We start from the raw sequence: 10878 nt of genomic DNA, 5'->3' as shown, positions 1-10878 counted from the left end.
TCATTGCGACTCATACATACATGTTTACTTATGTTGGATAATGCATAACAGAAAGAAAAATAGAGAAGACACAGTGCGTTGTCTAAGTTTACATATTCAACAGGAAGTAATAAAGCAAGTAGAAGTCTCGGAATACAACAGTGCATTATTAATTATTCCGCAAAAATAATTACCGAATTCAGATAGTAAAAGATGTCGCCTAGTGATTGACTACCTCCAAGAAAAAAAAAAAGTTATCAGACTAATTTCCACTTCCCCTAATAGATGATATTCTTTATCAATTAGCTAGAGCTAAATACTTTTCATGCCTAAATCTGGTTTTCATCAAATATAACTTGAAAAAAGTTCAAGAAATATAATGTCATTTTCAACGAGCAATGGATCCCATCGCTTCACGCGATTACCATATGGTTTAAAATAGCGCCAAATTATTTTCGAAGAATGATTTTAATTTCATTTTCAGGTATCGAACCTTCTCAGGCATTCTTGTATATGGATGACCTCATTGTCGTCGGCTATTCTGAGAAATATATGTACCACCTTAAATTGCACCCTGAAAAGTGCTCATTCTTCAGGCACGAAGTAACCTTTCTAGGTCATAAGTGTACTGATAAAGGTATTTTACCAGACGATAAGAAATATGACGTCATAGAAAAATAACCAGTTCCAAAGGACGCAGATAGCGCTAGAAGATTCGCTGCATTTTGCAATTTTTATAGACGTTTCATTAAAATAACAAGATTTTGTATCAGCAAAGAATTTTGTATAACAACGGATGCAAGTAAATAAGCATGTGGTTGTTTTAACACAAAATTATAATGGAAATAAGCTACCTGTAGCGTATGCATCAAGATAATTTGCAAAGGGGGAAAGTAATAAAAACACAACAGAACAAGAATTAATTAATCAATAATAACCATTACAGACTTAACGAATATACAAACAACTAATACAGTATTAAAAGTATTACTACAAGAAAATCAAAGTAGACAAAATATATGCGCAGGTTCAAACACAGATGTGCAAAGGTAATCTTTCTCTTCAAAGCCCAATATATACAACGTCATACAAAATTATGTTAAAAAATTTGTCACCTTGCATTTATGTTTCACTAAATGTATCTGTAAGCATGGCAAAAAAGATAATTTAAGTTTAGCTAAAGTTAGTTAGCTAAAGTTTAGTTAAAGTTAGCTAAAGGTCGCTAGTGAAACCTTCGACTTACACTGACGAGCAAAACGAGCAATAACACGATGTCAGTAGTCTCATTTCAACGGTCTGTATCTTCTGTTCTCTTTTATGCATGCTGAAGATCTTAACCTTGTTTTGTTGGTGATTAAGTCTACTATGTTTTCTGAAAACTGCAGCTATATTTTAAATGAATATTTTTATTGAAATTTTTTTAGTAATGTGTCCAGATCCCTTTTGATTTTTTGAGTTTCTTGGCATACTTCTTTCTGTTTCTTTCTGCGATTTGGCATACTTTGGGTGTATCGTTGCACAAATTCAGGGGGTATAGAGTACCAAACGTCCTTTGTCCTCTCCCACAGCTCCCTCATTCCAGTTGGAGGGATCGGATATTTCGCCAGCTGCGATTAGACATGACTCCATAAATTTTCAATTAGGTTCATGTCTGGAGATTGTGGTGGCCACTTTATACATTGAAAATTTTGCTTCAATATCCAATTTTGTACCAAAATAGACGTGTGTTTTGGGTCATTGTCTTGCTGAAATATACATTTTTCGGCAGCAAGACCCATGTTCCCGATCGCATCTGGCAGATTCTGTTGCAGAATGTTTAAATACTGCTCTTTTCGCATTATGCCATCAATTAAAACCAAAGGACCAACTTTATTTTTATGTATATAGCCCCAAACCATTATTGAGCCACAACCGTGCTTAACGGATTGCCGCACAGTACTTGGGAACTGGATATTGGGATCTCTAGTCCAATACCAGGAGTGTCTGACTCAAAACGATTAATTTTTGTTTTATCTGAACCATATAAACTTATCCCACAATCCAGTCACCAGTCACCAAAACCAACTTAAAGTCAGCGCCATAGACGGTGGCGGTTCAATTATGGTTTGGGGGTGTTTTTATAAAAATGGATTTGGTCCCTTGGTGTTAATTGATAGAATAGTATGAAAGGAACAATATTTAAGCATTCTGCAACAGAATCTTCCAGAATATGGGTCTTGGTGGGACACACGTCCCTTTTGGTCAAAAATTGGGTGTCATGGGAAAAATTTAAGTATCCACCATAATCTCCCGATATAAATCTTATTTTAAAATGTATGGAACCATCTAAAATCGCAGCTGCTGAAATAAGCGGTCTCTCCAAGTGCAATGATGGAGTTGTGGGAGAGGAAAAGGATGTATGGTAAGCTATTCAACCTGCAATGGTGCAACTCTACACCCACAAAATGGCAAATCGTATACGAGAACTAAAAAAATTAAAAGGGCTGTGGACACATTATTAAAAAATTATTAATAAAAATATTTGTTTAAAATATAGCCGCAGTGCAAAACTGTAACATTTGACTTTTTTTTACATTTTAATTTGGCAAATTTCTTCCAGCGTATCAAATGGCTTCAAATTTTCAAAAAACCTAGTTAAATGATTCACCAACAAAACAAGACTAAGATCTTTAGCATGCATAAAACAGAAAACAAGCTACAGGCCGTTGAAGTGAGAGTACAGAAATAGTGTTACAGTTTTGCTCGTCAGTATACATAGGTCAATTTTTCCAAAGGCTTGAAAAATAAGCTGTTAAGACCTTAAAGGAAAAACCTCGACATTTGCGTGTTGAGTTGTAAATTCAAACTAAATTTTATTCTTAAATCAAAGGCTTATATCAGTTTTACAAAATATGTGTGTGGTACAAATGATATTCTATTCTTATAGCTAGACCCATGGAACTGCTACATTTAATGTCGGGTTGTTGAGTGCATGCAACGCAGTGCACTGTTTAGCTCTACACTTGATAAGTGGTATCTCCACTTGTGTGTTGCTTGTCGCGTATTTATTACCACACATCTTTGCACTTTCCTTCAAACGGTCGTAAATTATCTACTTTATGTACTACTTAATTTAAATTTAGAAATACTTAGATTTGTGTACAGAATCCTTTCTTAACGTACTCATGCATCGACATTTTCATTCTTGAACAGAAGCCGGTATGATATCATCAGCCAACTTAAAATGGCACCGAGCGAAGAAATATTTGAGAAAATTTCAATAGATTCTTTCAAGAACAAGGGCAATTAAATATTAAAGAATTTAAGAGTAGCGCTACTCAAGCTGGTGACCACAATAAAAGAAAAGAAAGAAAAAGAAGAGATACTGTCTACATTCCAGGACGATCCAACTCAAGGAGGTCATACAGGTATAGCTAAAACATTAGCGAAAATAAGAAGGTATATTGTAAAAAAAATGACACGCAAAATAACAGCTTATGTAAGAAAATGTCCAAAATTCCAAAAGTGCAAAAATTAGTTTTCGTAAGACTTTAAACTTACCAACACATTTTAATAGCATAGCTAGAATAGATGCACTTTATAATATAGATAATGCTAAGGAATCAAAATTTAGACTAGAACAAGCTTTTAAAAGAGCAAGATAAATGCTAGAATCCAATAAACAGAAACAAAAAATCAATTATGATAAAAACTGCTTAGATTTTTTGTTTAGTATATAAAATTATAACATTTTTTCTAATTATTAGTTTTATGTTTGGGCAATAGCAAACAATAGATTTGCGATACTATGTGTCCCAAATGAAGATGAGATCGCCCAAACACCCAAGGCAAACAAATTAGGACCGCCACCTATATATGTTCGACAGGAAAATTGTGCTGAACTGGTCAAAAAATAACTGATACAATTGGCGCAAACACATTCTATGTCACGTCCATAAAAAGGGGTAGCATAAATGTGGGATGCGGTAGTGATAGGGTAGTGCCAAGGAAGAACAGAAGCGGGAACACCATTAATCCTCTGTCTTTACCCTAAGATATCGATAGGAGTCGCGGACTCAGTTGCAACGTGAGAAAAGAGTGGCAACGTACCGCCATTCTTCATTCCCTGCCGAAATCTCGTACAAGACACAACGAAAATCATCTTTTAAAATGTCGAATAAGCTATAAACCTTTAAATAAGCAGTCATAGTTCTTCAAATAAAACGAAGGACTCTGCAAATTTGGGCGCTCAACCAGGATTATAGCCTACCATTCGACAAAGTTTGAGCTCAATTTTCGAATAAGAACGTGAAATTTTAAGACAATACGCAAAGGAAAGGCTGGAGAGGTCGGAATGTCGTCATAAGCAAATCGGCGGGAGTGCGACAGGGACTACTGCAGTGTGACAGCGAGGCGGCAAGAATTTTATCAGAGAGACGCGCAATTACAAACAATGTGGCAAGGGAAAGCGCAGAGGCAGCCAGGAGCAGCGACTCACCCATACACAAGGTGCTGGTCAAGAGCGGAAAAGTCAGAAAGCACCGGATCGGGGCGAGGGTCTGGAGGAGATCTTCTAAACGTGCTGGAGAACTTTGACAAACAGCATCTCGTGGAAACGTGGTGCAGGCAGTGGAGAAGCAGAGACAAGATATTGGATCTAGTGGCGTCATCGGAGCTTGTGTGCAAGAACGTTTAGGCTCAAGGATGGTGCACGGATTTTGCAACAGACGAAGACGACCAGAAGGTTCCAGTTGAGTTTGGAAGTCTTCAAAGCGTGTGTGACGCTACAGAGAGCGTCGTACACAAGAGAGAGCAGGACGGCAGCTGACATCGTCGAGACAGAGCAGGACGGCAGCTAACATCGTCGCGACAGAGTGGGACGGCAGGAAGCATCGTCGAGAGAAAGCGGGACGGAAAGATAGGCCAGACTGGTGACGGAGTGTTGCCAGAAAGTTTGGTATTGTAAGGTTGTATTGTATGCAAGAGGTTTGAAGGGTTAACATTGTTATCGATTGCTAAAAAAAAAAGCTTTGCTGGAAAGCATCGTTATAGTGGACAGGACTGTTATTATATTTACATTTTTTTGGGGAACAACTAGATTTAAAAAATCATTTGACATTGTATTTTACTAAATTTCCTGCAGGTTAAATTTGTAAAATGGAGAGAAACGAGATCTTGGCATTGCGCGTTGAAGAGTTGCGTCGGAAGTTGTCGGAGTTGCAATTGAGTACGACTGGATTAAAAGTGGAATTGCAACTGAGATGAAGGGAATGTCGTTGGTGGGTCAGAGACGGGGGATGATGGTGAAGACAAAATATCGGTGGAATCCGCGGCTACTGCTATTAATCAGCAAAACAGAGCAGGTTAGCATCAAGGACTAGGAGTTGAGAGGCCGTGTAGATCGTGGTTCACTCTTAAAGATGTCGAGGGCAGTGTAACTCAGTTTTCCGGATCGAAGTCTCCAGATATCGATCAATGGATAGGAGAGTTGGAAGATTGTGCAGCTACAGTTGAGTGGAACAAGCTACAGGTATTCGTGTATCACACAGGCTGTGTGGAGCAGCGAAAATGTTTGTGCGTAGAAACATAAAGGATTGGAAAAGTTTGAAATCTGTTTTGTTAGAAGAGTTTGGAGTCAAGCTGTCTTCAGTAGAAGTTCATCGTAGGTTGGGGAAACGTCAGCAGCATAAGGGCGAATCTTTGCATCAATTCTTGTATGCTCTAATGGAGATAGCCAAACCCATTCTTCTTAGAAACTTAAAAGATCTAAAGCTACAAATTGAGGCATATATATAAAATTTCGTGGTTCTTCTAAGCAGCCGATCAAGTATGGTGGGCAGAGCAGTAAGGCTGGGAACGAGATTTCAAAGGAAGTGGTACCTGGATCAGTTAGGAAGTGTTTCAGCTGCGGAGACTGGTCACACATGAAGATAGATTGTCCTGTGAGAGAGAAGTGTTTTAAATGTGATCAGTCAGGACACCGAGCAGCCCAGTGTAATGCTCAAATACAAGTTAAGACAGGCAGAGAAACGAACGTAGTTCAGGACAAAAAGTCGCTTCAAAACTATCTGGTGCCCCATTTTCTTCGAGTCTTGAGCTGAAATCAGGGATTTGCATTAATACTGTGTTTAAGGGACTTGTGGATACAGGAGCTGAGTTGTGTTTGATGCGAAGGAGTGTGTTTTTGAAGCTAGGGGTAGGCATTGGCAGTCTGATAGGTCGCCAGAAAGTTTTGACAGGGATCGGTGAAAATCAGGTGCTGACTTTTGGAAGTTTTGGAGCAAAAGTAAATATCGATGAGATTGACATGTTAGTTGAGTTTCATGTTATTCCTGATGGCGACATGAATTTCGATGCAATTTTGGGCACAACTATCCTAGACAACGTCGATATGATGGTTACCAAGAATGGCACTAGCCAAGGGTTTGTTTTGCCGAAAAAGAAGCGGAATTAGGAACAGATGATGGTCAGCTAGGGCAGAGTTCTTGTGTGCAGTTGATTGCGAGTTTGAGAGCCTTTGCATGTTAAGCATAAAAGACTATCAGATAAAGTCTTTTTTAGATTTGGATCATTTTAGTCAGAAGGTCGCATCTGAAGTGAAGTTCATGATCGAGAACTTTAAGCCGAAGAGAAATCTCAGTTCGTCAGTAGAGATGAAGCTCTTGTTGACTTATGAGTTGCCTGTATTTCAACATCCGCGACGGTTGTCGATAATCAAGTTCAAGAATGGCTAGAGGAAGGCTAGAGGAAGGCATTTGTCATTGGTTTTTATAGACAAGAAAAAGCGTTTGTGTTGCGGTTATCGCATATTAAATGTAAAGATTGTCCGCGATAACTTCCCAACAGCTCATATGGATTGCGTGATGGAGAAACTGCAAGGCGGAGAGGTTTTCACGACCCTAGATTTGATATATGGTTTCTTTCACGTCCCTGTTTCGCCAGAATCCCAAAAGTATACATCGTTCGTAACTCAGAATGGACAGTATGAGTTTCTGTTTGTACATTTCGGTATCACGAACTCTCCGGCAGTGTTTACGACGTTTATCATGGCGGTCATGCGTGATTTAATCAAGAATGAGGATATGCAAGTAAGAGTATCGAAGAGGGCGTGCTGAAATTGAAAAGAGTTTTAGAAGTAGCAGAGAGAAATGGCTTACGTATAAATTTGAGTAAGTGTCGGGTATTGAAGAGGAAGGTAAATTTCTTAGTCGTTGAAAATGACTATCAAACCAGGTGATGAGAAAACTCAAGCAGTTGCTAATTTTCCGATTCCACGCGATAAGAAGGGAATAGAAAGATTTCTAGGATTGACGGCATACTTTTGTCGGTTTATGCAAGGATACGCTATAATTGCCAAGCCGCTGTCCGACTTATTGCGTAAAGAGATAAAGTTTGAATTTCAGGAGAAACATTTAGCAGCATTCGAGGAGTTAAAGGGAGCGTTGATTAGTGGACCAGTTCTGAAGCTTTATGATCATTCGCTCGAAACGGAGATTCATATGGATGCTTCGAAATTCGGATTCGGGGCAGTGATGCTTCAGCGAGATTCAGGTGATAATTTGTGGCATCCAGTTTTCTACATGAGTCGTAAAACCAAGCCGTGCGAGGAGAAGTATCATTCTTATGAACTCGAGGTGCTTGCGGTTATTGGAGCTTTGGTAAAGTGGCGAGTGTATGTCCTAGGGAAAAAGTTCAAGATAGTTACGGACTGCAACGCTTTTACCATGACCATGAAGAAGAAGGAGATTCCGCTCCGAGTGGCGAGATGGGCAATGTATCTCCAAGATTTCGACTATGAGATAGAGCATAGGTCCGGTTCTAAAATGAGACACGTGGATGTCTTGAGCAGGATGTCGTGTAATGTTGTAACTGATAGTTTGCTACATTGTTTGAGGGAAGCACAGCTGTTAGATGAATGGACTAAGGTTGTCAAAAGTGTTGTGGAGTCCAAAGGGTATGAAGATTTCTACTTACAAGTTCTGTTCAAAGATCTCAATAAGGAGTTTTTAGTGGTACCATCGCTCATGGAAAATAAAATCATTAAGATCACCCACCAGCAAGGTCACTTTTCTTGTAAAAAGACTTAAGATTTGAAAGAGAAGTCATATTATATTCCCAAGATCAAGGAGAAAGTAGCTTGAGTTGATAGTTGTCTAGAGTGCATTCTGGTAAATTCAAAGGCAGGTAGGCAAGAAGGGTTTCTCACACCGATCGACAAGGGGGATAAGCTGCTGGCTACCTACCATATTGATCATGTTGGCCCGATGGAGCTAACCAAAATACGATATAATCACCTTTTCGTGATTGTAGATGGCTTTTCTGAGTACGTGTGGTTGTATCCTACTCGGAGCACAGGGGTGGAAGAAGTTATTAGTTGTTTGGAGCGTCAGGCTGTTTGCTTTAGAAACCCATACAGGATCGTATTGCGATAGGAAGAATATTCAACATTTGCTAATTGCAACAGGCGTACCTAGGGGAAATGGACAGGTCAGGCGTATCCATAAAATTGTTGTCCCAATGCTATCTAACGTAAGTCATGAAAGTCCAGGATGCTGGTATAAGCATGTAGGTAAGATACAACAGATCCTAAATAGTACCGAGCCGAGGAGTACCAAAGTTTCGCCATTTAAACCGCGAACTGGCTTAGATTCGCTTGTGTCAGGTAATGTGCAGCTTAGAGAATTCATATAGGACTGTTTGATTTCAGTATTAGATGATGAGCGTGACAGCTTGAGAAAGGAAGCAAGAGAGAATATGCAAGCTGAGAATAAGCGAGCTTTCGATGCCAAAAGAAAGGTAGAAAAGAAGTATAAGATCAATGAGTTGGTAGCCATTAAGCGCATCCAGTATGGGTGAAGGGCAAGTACCTAGGGCCATATAGAGTAGTCAAAGTTAATAACCATGGCCGATACGAAGTTAAAAGGGTCGGAGAAGGCGAAGTGCCGTTCGAAACATCGACAGTTGCTGAATATATGAAAGAATTCGGGTCGAATCCGGCGTCAGGAGGGACGAATGTGGGATGCGGTAGTGCCAAGGAACACCAGAAGCGGGAACACCATTAATCCTCTGTCTTTACCCTAAGATATCATTAGGAGTCGCGGACTCAGTTGCAACGTGAGAAAAGAGTGGAAACATACCGCCCTTCTTCATTCGCTGCCGAAATCTCGTACAAGACACAACGAAAATCATCTGTTAAAATTAGGTCGAATAAGCTATAAACCTTTAAATAAACAGTCATAGTTCTTTAAATAAAACGAAGGACTCTGCATAAATGACACAAAAATACAAGTCAATGACGAAGAAAACTATCGATCAGTTGCGAAACACCTCGAAAATAAAAAAATTAATTACTACATCTACCAACTTAAAAGTAGCAAAGCATTACAAGTGGTTATCAAAGGAATCTAACCAACAGTTACAATCAATGAGATAATAGATGGACTTAACGATAAGGGCTTCGAAGTCAAAAAGGCTATGAACATAATAAATAGAAAAAAAATTCCCCAGCCAATGTTCAAGGTAGAACTGACGCCTGACAGTATGCATACAAGCTTCAATATCTACTGCACCTTAGGATCACCGTTGAGGAACCACACAAACGAAATAGACCGGTCCAATACACAAATTGCCAGGAATATGGACACACGAAAATTTATTGCACTCATTTAAGTGCTGCTACGCGATAAAAGAAGGCTTCGCCGAGAGTGGCAAGCACACAGATCACCTGCCTCGAAAGAGCGGCTAAAAATAGAGAACCACCTACTACGCAGAGCCCTAGAAGATGAAAAATCCGAGCTCAAATATCCTATATGGAGCAACTCTCCCCAACTAGCAAACGAAAAATCAGGCGTATACCCATCAATCGAGAGTGAATCACCTTTGCGTGCACAAACAGGAGAGTGGGCTCGCAGCAACAAAGAGAAGGCAAATACATTTGCCGTCCATCTAGAAAACATCTTCAAACCACACCCAGCAACGAATAGCTTTGTGCTCCCAGCAACCAACAATCCCGAAGCTACTCCGCTTATCATATTCCAATCAGGAGACGTCACAAGGCTCATTAAAGACCAAATCTCAAAGCAAAAGAAAGCTCCGGGCCACGATTTCATCTCCCCTAAAATGATCATAGAATTGCCGAGCTGTGCAGTGTATTTCCTTACTGTGATATTCAACAGCATGATTAAATGGGGCTATTATCCTCAAGAATGGAGGAAATCAGTCATCACAATGATCCATAAAGCCGGAAAAGACAAGTCCAAGCCATCATCATATAGACCTATCAGCCTACTGCCTTGCCTATCAAAGATATTTGAAAAGCTGCTCCTGAATCGTATAAAAAAACACATACACATCAACGGTGCCATCCCGACTCACCAATTTTGATTTCGCGAAAATCACGGAACCATTGAACAAGTAAACCGTATAAGCTCTGAGATACGAAATGCATTTGAAAGACGGGATTATTGCTCCACTGTTTTTCTGGATGTCGCCCAGGCTTTCGACAGCGTTTGGTTAGATGGCTTAATCCACAAAATCAAAATATTACTTCCACAGAACATCCATGGAATATTGGAGTCATACCTACAGCAAAGAAGTTTCGCAGTACCATGCAAAGATTTCCTCTCTGAATATCATACAATTGAAGCTAGTGTACCGCAAGGCAGCGTGCTTGGACCGACACTGTATATCATATTCACAGCAGATCTACCGACAAATTAGTAATTTAGAAATAATCCAGAGAGCCCAATCGAAGATACTAAGAACTATCACTGGGGCACCATGGTACATACGGAATGAAAATATCCATAAAGACTTAAATGTAGGATCAGTTAAAGATGAAATTGCCAAAGTGAAAGCAAAGTACCAGGCCAAACTTCAAGCCCATCCTAATAGACTTGCGCAGTCTTTAACTTGGCACAC

At 39.6% G+C, this 10878-nt stretch overlaps 1 protein-coding gene across 2 annotated transcripts in view; it reads right to left on the bottom strand.

Moving 5' to 3' along the window:
* LOC111079594 (hemicentin-1) overlaps positions 1-10878 on the bottom strand; it is a 96435-nt gene that overhangs the window by 70307 nt on the left and 15250 nt on the right. The gene's annotated exons all lie outside the window — the stretch shown is intronic.

The sequence above is a fragment of the Drosophila obscura genome, unplaced genomic scaffold (genome assembly GCF_018151105.1).
Source record: "Drosophila obscura isolate BZ-5 IFL unplaced genomic scaffold, ASM1815110v1 contig_31, whole genome shotgun sequence".
NCBI lineage: Eukaryota > Metazoa > Arthropoda > Insecta > Diptera > Drosophilidae > Drosophila > Drosophila obscura.
Note: the sequence above shows the minus strand (reverse complement) of the source record. Positions and strands in the feature narration are given on the sequence as shown.